Source organism: Euprymna scolopes, chromosome 25 (genome assembly GCF_053919585.1).
Source record: "Euprymna scolopes isolate OS-2025 chromosome 25, ASM5391958v1, whole genome shotgun sequence".
In the NCBI taxonomy this organism is placed as follows: Eukaryota; Metazoa; Mollusca; class Cephalopoda; order Sepiida; family Sepiolidae; genus Euprymna; species Euprymna scolopes.
Window position 1 is genome coordinate 94,233,911 of NC_136506.1, and position 19,105 is coordinate 94,253,015.

The 19,105-nt window shown below is 33.3% G+C and overlaps 1 protein-coding gene across 6 annotated transcripts in view; it reads left to right on the forward strand.

Annotated features, from left to right (window-relative positions):
* LOC145247521 (mitogen-activated protein kinase kinase kinase 13-like) overlaps nt 1–19,105 on the forward strand; it is a 280,001-nt gene that overhangs the window by 87,020 nt on the left and 173,876 nt on the right. Inside the window, exon 1 of one of the 6 annotated variants that reach the window (XM_080109344.1) lies at nt 13,247–13,726. The exons of 4 other annotated variants lie outside the window; for them this stretch is intronic. The gene's annotated coding sequence lies outside the window, so the exon portion shown is untranslated. Of the gene's footprint in view, nt 1–13,246; nt 13,727–19,105 lie in introns of those variants that run through there. One more of the 6 variants, XM_080109341.1, reaches the window with a different exon arrangement.

A 19,105-nucleotide genomic window follows, 5' to 3' on the forward strand; every position in this document is an offset into this window, starting at 1 on the left:
TGCAGTGCATATTGAATCTCCAGAATGAATCCATTCTTTCTTTCCCTCCTTTCATCTTGAACCGTTTGGTGTCAATTAATTAGCTTTGCTTGTGAGCCAATTAGATCTCTCCCCTTACTCTAAAGAAACTCGCCAGCTGCCTTCAACATATTTTATGATTTAACCACCAATGAATTATTAACAGACTTTTTTTTAAAGACCGAATTATCTTTTATCATTGTATTTTCTAACAGTAATAACCAGGAACCCATTAGTTTATCTCTCCCTTTTTTTATTAATATATTCCGTGTGTGAAAAGGGAGTCGAGTGCAACCCTATTTTTGTGGTAAGCGTTGGGTACACGAGTAGTTTTAATTGTCTGTGCTAAGCCGATTTCGGTAAGCATTCCTTCATTTTAATTGTGTTCTTTTTCGTTGTTATCTAGTCAAACCAAGGGCAGATAACTTTTACTTACAAATACATAAATACTTGCAGGCTGCCCAGCAGCCCGGTTTTAAAATGTGTTTAAATATGATATTCTGATTAATGCAGATTTCGTATTTATTATTTAGGGGTGAATGGAGTGAGTTCAGGGAACTTTTATCATTACTAACCAGCAGAGAGTTACCATTGTCAACCAAGGTGTATGCAATGTGATGTATGGACGAAAACTAGGCCAACAAGGGTTGCAAACATGTGTTGCATGGATAGAAATGATATTAAAACGTTACAATGAATAATGTGAGTGTTAAAGGCATTTAGATCTGATGACCTCAGAGGCAAATTAAATCTGCACTATGTAATGAGATATATATATATATATATATATATATATACATAAAATATCTTACTAGTATCTTTCCATTTCAATAATCCTTTCTTCATTATTTTAATGAATTTGATTCGTGGGTGTTAAGATACAAATATGAAGAAATAAAATGGATGAAAACGATTCTTAGGAGATCAGCAATATAATATGATCTATTTACAACTGAAAGAATTACTATGATAAGGTTTTATTATTGTCTGTGCTAAGCCGATTTTAGTAAGCATTCCTTCATTTGAATTTTGTGGAGAAAGTATATCTGGATGAAGAAGTTAGTAATAGTGTTCAAAAGTTTTGTTATCTTAGTGATATCGTTGGAGCACAGGATGGAGCAGGTGCTAGTGTGATTGCTAGAGATAGAAGTGGATGAAATAATACAGGGAACTTTTGTTATTACTAACCAACAAAGTATTACGATTGTGGACCAAGAAAAGAGTCTATCTGGCATGTGATGGTGTATAGAGTAAAACTAGGCCAGCGAGGGTTACATGGATAGAAATGATATTAAAACGTTACGATGAATGGGTAATGTGAGTGTTAGACATTTAGATCTGATGACCTCAGAGGCAGATTAAATCTGCACAGCATAATGAAATGTGTGCAGAACAGAAAACTTCCATGGTATGGCCATTTTGAAAGAACGGACGAGATTGCTTGGGTTAGTAGATGTAGTACAGTTGAAATAGCAGGAACGGTTGGCAGGAGAAGATAGGAGGAAGTGACGAAGATAGACTTGTAAGCAAGTGGGATAAATAAAAACCCGGCCAGAGATAGGTTAGTTTGTAAGTAAATTTCTTAAAGCCGTCTAACACATGTCAGCATATAAATTGGACATCAAACCAAAGTAAATGATGATGATATATATATATATAGAGAGAGATAGATAGATAGATAGATAGATAGATAGATAGATAGATAGATAGATAGATATAGATATAAATAGATAGATATAGATATACGAAAGAATGTACTTGGAGAAAGAGGCATAAATAAAGTCCTGGCCAGAGATTGGTTAGTTTGGAATTCAATTTTTTAAAGCCGTCCAACAGATGCCAGCATGTAAAACGGGCATTAAGCGACGACGACAATGTTGATGATGTGAGTAAACTTACACGTTCTCGTCATCAAACAATGAAATGTAGACAGACTTGTGTAAATACTAGCGACACATGTATCGAATGGAATGTCCCAATTAATTAGGCTGAGATATTTTCGAATACTTTGTCGTAGTGTGCATATCGAGGTCATCAAGTACATGTCTATCAATATTATCTTTGCGGCCACACCAAAAAATAATGATTATTAAAAATCGTGTTTGCAGAAGAAAATCGATGGCATAACATCAGGATTATATTCTATACTAACAGATGCCCATGAAAATTCCACGGTGTTTTCTTTAAAAGACTGTATTATTTAATAATTTGATAATGTAATAATAATATGCCTTTTAAAATAGTGTCTGTCTGGATCAATAATATTAAGAAAAAATACCTTCTTTTTGTAAAAAAAAAAGTTTCATTATCAGTGAAAAAATTAAAAAAATTTTTTTTTTTTTTAATTACATTTTCATCCCACCCAAACAAGACACATTGCCACTTTGATGTAGAGGGCTACTACCAGGGACCCAAGTTGCAGAGGTACTATGTAGGGAGTTTAGCAGCAAGATGTCTGTTCACATTGCACTTGAACTTCTGCATGTCGGTACAGTTGGGAAAGCAGGAAACCTGAAGAGAATTCCAAAGTCCTGCAGTTCTGGGGAAGAAGCTATTAGAGTAAAAGGCTTTCTTACATCTGAAGATCTCTACTGTGTAGGGGTGGGACTTCGCTGTTTATCGGGTTTGTCGGGGTTATTTTTGTCGAGGGGGGTACAAGGCCTTGTAATTCGTCAGAGCATCCACCATTAAAATGTTAAAAAAAATAAGAACATATGTTTCTTTATCAATCCATTTAACCAAAGATTGGCCAAAACATGGTGATACGACAACTATGGAAGGCAGTACTTACTGAGAATACAGTTAAGAGACTCAGCATTCCTATCCCGTTATGGTTAACCATCTTATGAAGGCCAGAGGAATTGTTGGCCGAAACGTTGTAAAGCAACAACGAGAAGATGAGGATAATAGTCTGCAAACAAAATGAATAAATAAAAGTTTGTGGAAATTGTGAAATATGTTGATGACATGAAGTTAAACCAATGTTTTTTCAAGAGTGCTCAATACAGCACAACACACAATAATAATAGCGTATTGTAAAAAAAAATTATAAGCATTACATCAATCTATATTTATTAATTCGTATTCCTGTACTTAATATACATAATTTACGACTGGCATTTTCAACTGTTGGAGAATCCAACCCTGAATAATTTGCATCTAGCATAGAAACACAAATTAATTAATGCATTTAATTTAATACTTATATATATATATATATATATATATATATATATATATATATATATATATATATATACTAGCAAGGAGGAGCGCCCGACTTTGCCCGGGCGTAAAATCCGCTTAAATATGAAATTTAAATTTCTCCAGATTTCGTATATATTATTATAGAGTCGTGATTTCAAAAGTAAAAAAAAAAACTATTTGGGTGCCATCAGCTAGAAAAGCAAAACTGTTGCATTCAAAGCTGGTGACGTTACCACAGTATCAATGTGACACGCATATGAACTGACTAGAAATTAAAAATAAACTAAGATGAATTTACAAAATGTATAACGATGTTTTTGGTTTTGACCTATTTTTGATACGTTAAAAACTATTTAAACTGACTAAAGACCCCATAAAAGAAAGGTCTGTAAAAAATCCAATTATTTGAGGTCCCTAGCGCCGCTCTAAGACTTTTAGTTTCGGTGGAGATAGAGTTTGAAAATTTGGAGACAGAAAGGCAGGCATATAGCCTTTTATATATTAAGCTTTTATATATATATATATATATATATATATATATATATATATATATATACTCGGGTTTTTTATATTCAAAAGTAATGGACTAATGAATTCAACGAGGTTGTTAGATAGTGCTCAATAAAAAGAGCTGATAATACTTGTTTATTGTTATATAAACATGCTCACATCCCACTGCTACAAATAGCTACTTGTTTCAATCAAACAACAGATATCATCGGGCAGCGACTTGACTATTCAAAAGTTCAATGAATAATAATTGCAGGTTATTCATTGAACTTTTGAATAGTCAAATCGCTGCCTGATGATATCTGTTGTTTGATTGAAACAAGTGGCTATTTGTAGCAGCGGGATGTGAGCATGTTTATATAACAATAAACAAGTATATATATATATATATATATATATATGGGTTTAATAAAATATGTTTTAACTCTTACTTTAGTAAGAGTATATATATATATATATATATATATATATATATATATATATATATATATGCACACTTTTATATTTATTTTACAGAAGCATTTATATGTCACTGCACATTCATGAGCATGTTTCAGTCAGCCAGTTACAAGTAACTAGAGATCTCTTCAGGCGAAAAGTACAGTCTGTATTACGAACTGTACTTTTGTATAAGCAAAATAGCCTGAAGAGGTCTCTAGTTACTTGTAACTGGCTGACCAAAACGTGCTTATGTGAAATAAATATAAATTATATCTTGTTCTACTTTGATATTGAACACTGTTATGAAGCTTGTTAAATTCATTGGTTGTTTCACCTCTGAAAAATATTAACCTGGAATAATATATGTAGATATTAAACTTCATTAAATAAAAACTTGAATTCCAGATTCTTTCTTTGACTTCACGGATTAATATTTCATTAATTCATTGGCTAATTAATTGATCGATTTTTTTTTAATCTGTTATTCTATTTAAAATTTTTAAAAATACATTTTCAATATATGCTAACCTGTGATGCATTTTTTTTTATACTAATGTTTACGTTTGATGAAAAGAGTCTATCTATGAAAATCCATGGATTAAGGATTTTTAATTATTATAATACCTTGTTTGAATTTTTGATAGATCAATAAATATTGGATTTTATTCAATTTTATTTTTCATCATCAATTCTTCCTATATATATATATATATATATATATATATATATATATATATATATATATATTAGTGTTGGGACGATTATTTGGAAATTGGAAAAATCAGAAGATTTGGTAGAATCGGTATCAGAATCGGAAAAATTAATGCCTATTTCCTGATTTCAAAATGATTCTTTTAATTGTCTTTTTTTTTAAATTTTATTTTGTTTAAAGTAAAATCTTCCATTGCTTGTAATAATGATAAAATAATAAATATTTATTAATTTTATATTACCAGTGAAGCTAAAATCGATAGATTATCCTCCACAAGTGTATTTTGGCGTTTAGGAAAATATCTTCATATTTAACATGTGTTTTTATAGTTAAATAATTAGAGATTTATAAAGAATTAGAATGGGGACTTTATCACGGAATCGGTAATTTTATTGGAATTGGGGAAAAATATTTAAATCGTCCCATCACTAATGCATATATATATATATATATATATATATATATATATATATATATATATATATATATATATCTTTTTCTTCACCATATTCCGTCTGCTACACTTTTTTTGTTTTCAAGTAAGATCTTTGACTTACTTGTTGTTTCATCAAATACTTCTGCATGCAAAATCCGATCCCGCATTTTGCTAATTCCTACCCTCTGATGAGAAGGAAAGTATTTCTTCGAAACTCCACAGATTAAGGACTATCCATTTATCTAGTGTTTCCTTTTTAGATTAAATATGTTTTTAACTCATTTCAAAGTGTTTTTTAACATATTTTATTAACTGTTTGCTCATATATATCTGTTTGCTCATATATATATATATATATATATATATATATATATATATATATATATATATATGTGTGTATATATAAACAGAATGCCGCCCAACATAAAAATGTACTTAAATATGATATTTTAATTTAGGATCTCCCAAAGTGGCTCCACAGAAGTGTGGGGCTCCATTAGTGAGGTTGAGGTTTCCGGAAACCCTTTTGTTCAAAGGACCAAATGCTTTATATGGAAAAATTAAATGGCTGCAAACATTTAATTCAATTATTGTTGTTTTTTACTGGGAATAAATATGATACATAACTACAGGTGCAAAGAGTTTCAGAATTATTCATGAAAAAGAAAATAAAAAATAAATTAACAAAAAATGCAACAATTTTTGATTAATCAAAAACAAAAAAATGGTTGAAAAAAATTAACATTAGTTAGTGTTAAAATTTGAAATTAATGTTTTTCATATTTATTTTAGAAATTATCTTGTTAGTGCTCCGTGAAAAACTTTTGCCCTGCTCAGGGGCTCCATGGTGTCCTCAAGTTTGGAAAACCCTGTTTTAGTTAATGCAGATTCCGTATTTATCATTATAGAGTCAATTCCTAATTTATTATTATATTGTACCCAATATATAGGAGTGATTTCAAAAGTAAAAAAAAAAGACTTGGGTGCCATCAGCTAGAATCGAAACCAAAACATTTAGCTCTCCATTGATACTCGCTACCATATGACCAAAGGACAGATGGATATCAAAACCGACTTTAACATATAAATATATATGTGTACATATTTAAAAAAAATTTTTTTTATTACATTTTCACCCCAAACAAGGCACATTGCCACTTTATTGTAAGGGGCTACAATCGGGGACATAAGCATCAGGGGTACTGTGTAGGAAGTTGGGCATCACGATGTCGGTTCACGTTGCATTTGAACTTCTGCATGGCAGTGCAGTCAAGGAAGCTGGGACCCGGAAGGGAATTCCAAAATCTAGCTGTTCTGGGGAAGAAACTACTGGAGTAGAAGGCTCTCTTGCATCTATGGATCTCTACTGTGAAGGGGTGGGATTTAGCTGCTTGTCGGGTTTGTCGGGGGTATTTACGTCGTGAGGGCACAAGTGCTTGCAGTTCGTCATGCATGGCAGATATACTTTAAGTCAACTAAGAATGTATTCTGTACGCATGCATACATATTATTATAGAGTCAATTCTCTATCGATTATTATATATTATATCTAATATACAGCTGTGATTTCAAAAGTAAAAAAATTGACTTTGGTGCCATCAGCTAGAATCGAAACCAAAACATATAGCACTCCAGCCTTAGTCGTGACTGTTTGAGTTATCTTCAGATGGATAAGAAATAGTTACCAACTTTAACGAAAACAACAATCCACAACAATGCAATCATTTGATCCACCTCGCGCCACTTTGTGACCTTGCATCTCACTTTGAAAAAATGGAGACGGACAGACACACAGTTATAGTGAATTTTGTAAATCAGTTTTTCGAATTTATTGACTGGTGTTAATCGTGACACCCTGCACTGATGATTCCCGAAAGGATGAAACACTAGTATCTGTAGGTGTTTAATAATTATTATAGTAAATAATTATGTCAGCCCCTTTAAGAAACTTGTTTCTTATCGTTGAGCACTTTCAGTTGAATTAAAGTCGGTCAATTTGGCCTTTACGCGCAGATCATCGTATAATGATTAGATCACTCTGAGAGACGTTAAAAAGCATTTAAAATATAAATGTTTAAATTTCAATAGTATTTCTCGCAGTTAACAGTAGCCGAATTGATTAGGTCCTTGCTAATGAAGCCAGGGATGGCTCCTGTCGCTGAGTTCGAATCTATCGACTGGTGTTATTCGTGACACCCTGCACTGATGATTCTCAAAAGGATGAAACACTAGTGTCTGTAGGTATTTAATAATTATTATAGCAAATAATTATATATATATATGTATATGTACCAGTATTCCAAAGTTTGTTATATTAATGATTTAACTAAAAAGGAGTTTAATGTGTGCGTGATAAATGAAAAAAAAAAACTTTTGCATTCTTGCATTTAGATTCATTCAACTTCATAATAACCGGCCTGTTGGTTGCATCATAATTTCCTTGATATTATTTATTACCTTTTCCAGGGCAGCTATGAGGAAAAAGTGTTGCAAAGAGAGTTTTCCCTTACTAGATTGCGTAGTTGGCTATGTACTCTGTCAAGCCAAGAAAGAGTGTTCTGAACAGTAGTTTCCAAGACTTAGGAAGTCTCTGATTCTATACTTTTCTTGGCCTTTGGGCTAGGATCAAAGTATCTCCAACTCCATCACCTGTTTTCATTTCTCTCCTACTTACATCCCACTCCTGTTTAGAGAACGATCTGCTTGCTTTTGGTTCTGAACAAACCTGAAAACGTGCAGAAAGGATTGGGAGGGCGTTTTGTTTTGTTTTTTCTATACCCCTCCTCATTTTATAGCAATAAATATATTGTGGTGACTGCGGTGATTCTCGTTAAGAATAGTGTAAACAATTTAGACCAAGGGTGACTCCCTCCCTTGCCCATATATAGCATTGACACATCGGTTCTCATTAGATAATTGAAGTTAAGCAATATTAAGCCTGGTGAGTTCCAGATGAGTGACCATTTGGGAATACCAGGGGCTGCAAAAGTTGTTATCTCCCTTGATCAAGATCTCCATACGATTGGGGACCGCTTGTTAATTTGATCTTCTCTTGGCACTTCCTCCTTCAGAGGAAACCAGTTCAACCCACTTGGGGGTGAATGCTACTGGCTATTTACCCCACACTTTTTGATAACTTTCTGCCATTTTTCTTTTTTTTTTTTTTTTTTGAATTTATGTTTTTTAGATTTTCTGCAAATAAATGATTCAAAGTGTAGTATTTGCTCTGTTCTCATTTAGAGAAAGCGAAATCCTTATTGAATGGTGTACTTCTTATTTTTGCCCCATCGAGAGGGTTTCTTTTTCGGTTCAAACACACTCTCTCTTTAATTCCACGTGACCGAGTTCAACCAATCAGATCGCTGTTTGCATCAACAGCACCCACTCTTCACTAACATAGCAAAACAAAACTAAAAATAATAAAGTATGGAGAGATAAATATACAAAGAAATTACAACAACAATTTTGTTGTATGATTGTTGCTCATCGGATAATATTTATAAATGCAAGTAATCGTACAGGGGGGAAATTTATTTGGCACAAATAAAAAAAAGCTGCACTTTAACAGGCAACGGATTTACATTGCAGGTGTTATGTACTCTTGTGAGTTTTGTCATTGGTGGTTCTATGAAAAAAGAGGAAAGCGGCACCAAAGCCAACAAACTGTAGACCATTTTTTAAATATCTTTTTTCCTATTGACTGTAATATGTTGCTGGTCCTGTGCAGTTCTAGGAGGACCACCCTCTCAGGCTTTGCCTTCTCTCCTTGAGAACAAGTTACAAGAGTCGTTCCAAAAGTAAGGCCTCCTATTTTTCTTTTAACTCAAAAAGTTGAATAGCTACAAAGGCGGGAGTAGTACTATTAAAACAGCGGCCTTTTGTGGTCCAGGATTTATTTTTCTACATAGTCACCACCATTCTCAATGCACTTTTACCAGGAATTCAACGACGCATCTCTTCAGTTCGCCATTTTTTCTGATACATATGAAATTTTATGAGTGGCCTCACTCCTTTTTGTCATAGTTTTTCCTTTTATATATATATATTTTATATATATATATTTTATATATGTATCTCAGCTTATAACCCAAGCATAGGTTTCTGAGGTCTACCTTTTTCATCTACATAAGAAAGTCTGTGGGCAACTTTGGTTCTTTCCATCATAGTATTATGCATATATGCTTAAATGTACCTTGGTTTGCATTCAAGCGTCGTTTTTAGGTGTCCGTCCCTTTCTGCTACATAGGAAAATCTGTGTGTGTGTGTGGGGGGGGGGTTGTCTGACCTCTGCAATATAACTCGGCCATGAGCTCCCATCACACATTTTCCAACGCATTTTCCAAACCTTCATATCGGAACTACCCATATGCTCTATGTTTAAAAAGAATGTGTCTGATACAGCATCCGCCCTAACTGATTTGTTAACTATCGGGTTAGACAACTACGTACCCTCCAATAAATTTTTACAGAAACCAAACAGCCAGCTATGGTGCACCCCTTCAATGTGCTGCCGCCATTGCTCATAAAAACCACAATTAAACGTAATAGATGTTTTGAAACTAAAGTCACCTTTAGGACTGCTAGCAATCCGTGCAAAAGGATCATAGAAAACGTGAAAGAGTCATATGCTCAGTCCGTCAAGTCTAAAATAGAAGAACGAAGCCTTGGCTCTTATGAGTTTTGGCAAATAACAAACAAGGTTTTGAACAGATGCACCTCCTCTATCATGACCATTATCAACAAGCCAAAGTCTTTGCCAAGAACTTTGCATCAAATTCAAGCATATGCGATCTGGGTCAGCAACCTCCCAAATTTTCTTAAAAGACTGAAAATAATTTGGGTAACATTCACGTGTTTGTTTGTTGCCACACTCCACAATAACCTTGATGCTAGCAAAGCAACTGATCCTGATAATATTCCAGTTATAGTGCTCAAAAAGCGGCAACCAGTGATCACCACTTATCAAGGCCCGGAAGCCACTCAGGGATAAGGGTTATTGCAAGTACATTACGTTAGTGTGGAGATTTGATGAAGTGTTTAATTAAGGGGGCGGTTCATTAGGAATTTGTTAACATTGGACTTGAAGACATCCAAGTTGTAGTCCGGTGGGAAGCAGGCAGACGGACCAGAGTTCCACAGGCATGCAGTTCTAAGAAAGAAGCTTTGTTCATGGAATCCGCGTTTTGATTTAGGCACAGATATAGAGTGGGGGAAATTTTTCACAGTGGATTCAGCTAGACGGGTGTTTTTCGTGAAAGATTGGTGAGGGGGGACCAGAGATTGGAGTTCAGACGAGCACCTGCCATGAAAATAACGATAAAACAAGGATAGGCTCGCAACGTCTCTTCTGTAGGAGAGAGGTTGCAGGGTATAGAAAAGGGCATCCCCCACTAAGCCACGAAGTCTATTTTGTACTCTGTCAAGGCAGGATAGGCTGTTTTTGGCCGCTCCTGCCCAGATATGGTAACAGTATTCCATCCTTGGACGTACTTGGCTTTTATATAGATAAAAGCCTAAAGGAGAATTGCTTCCCAACACTTTCGAAAACCTTGTTAATTTGTTCACAATTTAAAAAGATGTAAGACCAGTCTTTTACGTCTCAGTACAGACTAATTAGTCTTCTGTGCGTCAATAGAAACATTTTCAACCACTTCAGCAAAAACATTCTACTCAGTGATAAGCAATATGTTTTCCATCCTGAGAGATCTACAGCTGATGTACTGACTGTAATTTCACATAAAATTAATGGATCTATCGACAGTGGCTTCCTCTCTAGAACAGTGGCTCTCAACATATCAAAAGCATTTGATAGTTTAGCATAAAGGTATACTTCACAAGATTTCTAGCTATGGAATATCTAGAAATTTCTTCTCAACCATAAAATCCTTCCTCCTTGATAAGTAGTTATTGATGGGCAGAAGTCCGAAGCTCAAATGCTGGTGTACCTCAAGGATCAATCCTGTGCCCAACTCTCTTACTTATCTTCATCAATGATCTCCCAAATCACATTTCAAAGATCACCAGCAATCAAGATGTCTCTAAGTCTCTCCTCTCTGACCTTGAGCACATGGTGCAATGGGGGAAAAAAAAGTGGTTGATTAATTTTAACACATCCAAAACAAAACTCCTATCTTTTCCCCAATAATTCTCTGATCCCGACTTGGATCTAATTGATATGAATGGCTCCCATCTCAAAGAAGCACCCTGCTTCAACAAGCTTCTGGGACTTACCTTTACCCCTCAGTTAACAAGAAAAACTTAAATCAAATCTCGGTAGGAGCTTCTCAGAGAACCCTATCCTCCCTTGACAGAGTTCAGAACCGGTTTTGAAACCTGGTGGGCGATGCCCTTTTCTCCCCACTTTAACCTCTTTCCCATAGAAGAGACATTACAAGTCTCTTCTCTATTATTATTTTCCTGGCAAGTGCTCGGCTGAGCTTCAATCCATGGTCCCCCCCCCACCTATGCTAAACTTTCACAAAAAAACACTTATTTAGCTACAACCACTATCAACAATTTCTCCCACTCTCTATCTGTACCTAAATCTATACACAAATTCCATGAACAAAGCTTCTTTCTTAGAACTGCTTGCCTGTGAAACTCGATTCCGCTGGCATGCTTTCCAGCTGACTGTAACATAGTCATCTTCAAGTCCAATATAAACAAGTTTTTGATGCTTTGCCCCTTAAATAATTATATTCTACCCAATTTCCACCACCAACGATCAGTAAGCTGTCGTTTCAGTGACCACCTTACATTTATTAATACTTATCTTTGAGTGGCCTTTGGGCTTTGAATAAGCAGTGACTCCCTTGTAATATATATATATATATATATATATATATATATATATATATATATATATATATATAATCTCCTCTTAATGTCTAATATATATATATATATATATATGTGTGTGTGTGTGTGTGTGTGTGTGTGTGTGTGTGCGCGCGCACGAATCAACCCAGTAATGGACATAGGTATATACATTACCCCCCTATAGTACCTGTAACCGAAAATATTACCTTCTGAAGGAGGTACTTGTGCTTTGCTTCACATTAAAACTGTGGTTCACTCGTTAATTATTTCCGATGCGAAATTGTTCCCTGAAATTCCAGTTCTACATGTTTATTATTTTTTCTTTCTTTTGTACTTTTTCCATTTCGGGCACAACACAATAATAACAGTAATCTATTATTGACCAAGTCGCCAGCTGCTTTCCTACTGATTAGTATTGCCACCACTTCTGGCTCGACTACTACTACTACTCCTTACTACTCTGATGACAGTGACTGACAGACGGCGACTATGAACGCCGCACACACACACACACACACACACACACACACGCATACGCGCGCACTGCCACGACTTCCGTAAAGCCGGCCTGTTCACTGAAAAATGACGTCATGCATGCACGTGGTAAGCAAACAAGTTTTGTCGAGCAGACTGTCGATAATGAATGAGAGCTTTTTAAAAACAGCATTAGATAACTCTAAAAAATGCATTTAAAAAGAGAAAAGAAACTAGATTTATACTAAAGCGGAACTTTATTTAGTATTAAAAAAAAACAAAGAAACACAAGAATCAACTTGAAAAGTTTTTTTTTTGCGTTAAAAGTTGTCTTATTGATTTTAAAGACTAAAATTCGTTCATTATTTTAATTGTGCAAACAAATTTTTTTTTTTTTTTTTTGCATAAGTACATAGAAATGTAAGCAATAATGATATATCAACAAAACTATCATTATCTTTTTTTTATATAGCAAACATCAAAGATGATTTAGGAGAAAAATTACCGCCCTCATATGTGTACGTGTCGTTCTTTTCGCAGCGTCTTGTTTATCTGCTTAGACGTGACTTGTTACCAAACAACTCTGACGTCAGTAGATAAACGAGACTTCTTGGACAGGCCTGATTTACGGAGGTCGGTTCACTGCCACTCGCACGCACACACGTACACTGGCAAAGCGGAAACGAACGCGACATGTTTCGCGCACCTGAGCGGCGCACTGACATATTTTCGCCGCAGTGTCGCGTTGAAAAGTAGCGCATATTAGTCAAGACCGTTCATTTCACTTAGCTAGAACTCTAAAAAGAAGAACTGGTCGCTGTTTACAAGTTTACGACATTCCAAACAATTTTAATTAGTAAAGAACGAACCTTGATTACTGTATTCTTTTCACATACAAAAAAAAAAAAAAAAAAAAAAAAGATCCAATCTTTGATCTTTCTTTTGTCTTTGTTTATTTATTTTTTAATACATATTTTCTCTCGATCTCAACACCGCGAAGATATGATTGCATCTTTTCAAAGTAATGGATTACGTCTACTTAACTACCTATAGGGTACGATTCAACATTTGGAAAATATTTACATTTAATTGAAGTGAAAACAAAAAAGGTAAGACATTCACGTAAAAACACTGTTGTTATCAATGGCTGCTTATTTAATATTATGCTTTTGTTTTTATCAGTTTAAAGTTAAAGAAAAAAGGGTATTTTTTTTATATAGAATCTCTCCCGTCTCTCAAATTTAAGTAATTAACAAGAATAGATTTTTAAATAATATTGTAATTTAGAAACTCATTCTTAACATGAGGCGGGCGTGGCGTCTTTGTTAAGTATTCTGTACTTTCATCCCGTTTTATTTATTTAGGTGCTTCTACACTTTATTGCCGAAATTGGAAACGCCATTTTATTTCACGCACCTGCTCTCCAAATTTAGGGGAGAACATTATATTAAACTATGGCCGAAGCATGAAATAAATAACAAAAAATTTAACTTCCGGAAAGAGCTATGAAAAAAACTAAATAAAGTGAAAGAGAACATATATCCGTAATTGTTTAATTGGAAATATTTCGATTTAATTAATGAGAACGGGAAAGTTTTTAATGGAAGATTTTTTCTTTTTTATTATTAAAAACAGAAAATGAAATGACATATAATGGTTTAAACTGGGCGAGAGCCATTTGAAAACAAAACCAGAACATTTATTGTATAAAAAATTATCAAAATATAATTGGAAAAACATTTATTGAAAAGTTTGCGTAAAAAAAAAAAATATATAATTTTAATAAAACAATTTTTGTAATGAAAGCAACATTTATAAAATAGTTTTATTTATTTATTATTTTTTTTTTTCGAACAAATAATTTTAAACATTTTTTTAAAAATTAAAGCAACTTTGAAAAATCAACAACAAATTAACTTAAATGATTGTTTTTTTTTCTTTTTTTTTAACGGAAGTGGGTTGTTTATTTATTCATTTTTTTTTTTTTTTTTACTGCAATCGTTCTCCAGATTAATTTTTTTTTATTTATTTCATGCTTCATTGCTTCGGCCATAGTCTCCCCTGAATTTGAAGAGCAGGTGCGTGAAATAAAATGTCGACTCCAATTTCGACAATAATGTGTAGAAGCACCTTTATTTATTATACTATTTGGGTAGTTATTGTTCATCACATTCTACTTAGGTTTAGTATTGAGTTTAATGGATGGCACGTTTTACCCACGATGTTGAAATCGTTCTCGGAGCACTCGAAAAAAAAATCATTGAATGGGAGTGATTTTGCCGAGCAAAAGACGTTGACTTAATAACAAAACGACGTTTTTTGTTTTGGGCGTGAAAATAGTTTTTATTATTATTAGTAGTAGTAGTAGTATTATTAGTATTATCATTTTTTTATTATCATTATTATTATTAGTATTATTATTATTATTAGTATTATTATTTTTATTAGTATTATTATTTTTATTAGTATTAGTGTTTTTTTTATTATTATTTTATTTATTTTATTTTTTTTAAGCTAAATCCTTTTGTAAAAATCTTTTTACTTCTAAGTTTAATAACGGTTTACTTTAGAGCCCTAACCTCCATATTGCGAAAACCTCAATTTGGTTAAATTAACAATAATTTGGTAAAAAACGTTTATTATGAACGCCGGGAAACTGTATATGGAATCTGTACATTATGCAACAATCGTTATTCTTTATTAATCCAACCACTGATTCATTTAAGTTTCATTTGACGCGTTAAAGTGCTTTTATTTTTTCTCCCCCCCCCCCTCTCCCACATAAAAAACAACACATTTTGGTACTCATGCAAAGAGTGATCCGTGCTGAAATAATAACGTTATTTAAAAAGCCATTCTTAACATGGGGAGGGGAAGGTCTTTTGTACCTATTCTGTACTTTTATCTTACAATTGAATAAAAAAAACGATAATACTTTAATTAAACTTGGAAATACGATTTAAAAAAAAAAATAGCGCGGATGATCACTTTTGTGGCAACATAGAGTTTAGGACCCTAAAGTAAACATTTAGCAAAGGTATATTATTTTTTTGTTTGTTTTTTTTTTGTTTGTTTGTTTTTTTTACATTAGGTCCACCTCCACAATTTTCTTCAAAATCACGAGGTTTTCGACTATGCTGAATAAGAAAATCTCATTTAAATTTTGCAGAGACAAATAGTTTTCGATCTGGTGGCCATGTTTGTATACGCGTGCGAGATAAACAAATAGGTCCACCTCAGCAATTTCCTTTAAAAATGTTAAGAACGGCTTTCGGAATAAACACCCCAACCTCCCCCATGTTAAAAATTGTGGAGGTGGACCTAATGTAAAAATTTACCAAAAAAAAAAAAAATGCTCATGTGATAAAACGTAGTGTTATTTTTTGTTTTTTCTTTAATTATTTAGTAGCACACACGAACCGGCATACTTGACCCTTTTAACCAAGTGCAAGTGAAATACAAACGATTGCACTGAAAGGGACGGCTAGAATCCTGAAAAGATCTCTTGGTTGGACTCGCTAAAATAGTGGTAAATGTCAGACATCTGGTTGGATGTCCCATCCCCTAGAAGAAAAAGTTTAAGAAAAATGAAAAAAAAAGAGACCCTTTTACCGTTAAACTTGACTTAAAACCTTTAAACAGTCTATTTAATTCGGTAGTTTCAGAATTATTTGTCAATAATGAATGAGGCAACACAATAAACACATTTTTCAACCATTAACAAATCTCTTAATTTCGATAAATACACAGTGAATTATTTTGATTATTATAATGAATCGAATATTTATTGAATTCCGAATTAAAATAGGGGGGAAAATAAAGCGACTTTTTAAAAACCCTAAAAAATGTAACATGATCATATTTTCAAAAGATTATTTTTCTGTAAACCATAAAACCCGAAAATGTGTCTCCTACCAGAAAACGTTATAGTAAATACAAAGTAGTTCGTATTTCTATAGATTTTTTTTTTTTTTTTTAACTCTACCCAAACCTTAAACTGTGCTTATTCGGATTGGTACTTATGGCAGCAATTAAAAGTTAAGAAAATATAGGAAAGTCTTTATGGTGTATGTACGTACTCGTTACAGAACGAAGATGTTATATTAAAAAAAAAAAATTACGTAAATGAAGTATTTTATAATAAAATACTTGAATGATTTACGTAAATTTTTTATTAAAAAAACTAAGAAATTAAAAATTTACGATTTTTTTTATTTCACTACTTAACTGCATTGAACGTAAGACTGAGTTTTCACCTGTTTGTCTCCCCTTATTTATTTCATCGGATTTAATCATGGCGGACGAAAACACTACGGTTCGGTTCGCTTAGTCGTAAAACTTGATTTTCTTGAATAATAAAAAAAACACGGTCTTATGCACTTTTGTTGCCGTGCTGAAATAATAACGTTATTTAGAAAGCCATTCTTAACATGGGGAGGGTGTTTTGCTAACTATTCTCTACTTTTACTTAACAATGTAATATAAAACATATCGTAAAACGTGTATTTAACTTGAAAATACTATTTTAAAAAATGACGCGGTAACAAAAGTGCATAAACACACACACACACACACACACACACTACTTAATCAAATTTCGTAATTTTCGGGGGAGAATATTTCATCTCTATTCCGTGACTGGTGCGCGCGAAGAAGAATTATGTTGTTTGGTTCGGTTCATACTCGGTAGAAGCTGCAGGTGATTTTATAGAACCCCTCCTCCTCCTGTCTCCAATTATAACATATTTTCGTTATCAAATTATTATTATAAGATCTGAACTAATTTTGGATAAGCTAATATTGTTTCGATGACAGCCATCTAAAAGCTGAAAGGTTCAATATAACCTTTTATAGGTCTAGTTCATTTTTGCTCTAAACCAAAAAAAAAAAAAAACTCTCACGCGACCCTGTTGTGTAAGAAAAAAATGTAAAATCAAAAATCGATATGCTGAGAATGACATGGTTTTTCTATAAAATCAACCTGCAACACATTTTCCTTGTGCGTGTGTGTGTTTTTTATGGTGACCCATATATTTGAATTTTATTTACATTTATTACCAACTAGTGATATCCTGTGGAAATTCCACGATGGACAATCCGTATGATTTGTTAAAGTTAATATTCCTTTTGTGAAATGATAAGTGCTGTGAAGGTCAGTACTACTAAAAAAAATGCCTGGCATTTATTACTGTGGGTGTTATCTTTTGGAGTCTTGATAATCGCTCAAGACTCGAAATATTTTTTTTATACTCATGTTCACCCCTCACAAAGCATATCGCCACTTGGACGTAAGGGGCTACTATTTGGGGCCATGTCTAGGAAAGATTAACAAGATATTTGTTTATATTACATTTAAACTTCTGCATATCAGTAGAAGCAGGCAGCAGGTAGGGAATTTTAAAGTCTAGCTGTTCGAGGGAAGAAACTATTAGAATAGAAAGCTTTCTGGCATTTAAGGATATCAACAGTGAAAGAGTAAGGTCTTATTGGTAAGCGGGTTTGTTGGGGATATGTACGTCGAGGGGGCACAAGTGAAACGAGTTCATCAGAACACATTCCATTAACATATTTGTAAATAGGCACAGTGATGCAACATTGGGGCGATGGGACAGGGGTGGAGCTTAGTTGATAAAATGGGATCGGTTTAAATGGTTAAATATTTTCACACAGACACATATCTACTGTTTTCTATCCGTACTTTTTTATTTTCGAGTTTTAAGTGATTATCAAGACACAAAAATGACACCCTCATGTGCGCCATCTTGTTTTAATGTAAGCGCTCGGTATTATTTGCGTTTCAAACTTCATAAACGCTTTAAAATAAGTTAAAACATAAAAAACTTATCCAAGTAGGTAGAAGAGTAACGTATCTTGCCTTTGGTAACATTTTTTATAATTGTTACGTGACCATTTTTTTTTTTTTCCAGATTGTTGTCTATAGTAATAAATGCCTCAAAACTTATTCTTTTTCCACTAGAGAAATAATTGTTATTTTTAACTGAATATTTTTTTTAATAAATATATCTATTTATTTTAAAGCTAGCAGAGGGTACTCGGCCTTGCCGGTCATAAAGTACACTTAAATATATTTTAATTCATGCAGATTTCGTATTTATTATTACTGAGCCAATTTTCCATTGAAAATATAGTACTGATTTCCGATTTTTTTTTTTTTTTTTTTTTGAAAAATTGACTTAGGTGCCACCAGCGAGAATCGAAACCAAAACACTTAACGCGCCAGTAGCATTCCCTATCGTTTGAGCTACCGACAGACACCTAGATCAAGAAGATTTAAAATTAAACAACTTCTAGCTATAAATGAATTTGCGTATGCTCAAAAGTAATAGAAATGTGTCGGTAAGTTGAAATGAAGATTTCGCATTTCAAGTTGCCGACATATTTCTGTAATTCATCTAATCAAACAAAAAAAATTACTCGTTATAAACGATGATTGGTATATGATTACTATTTCCAGTGAATTTCAGTGT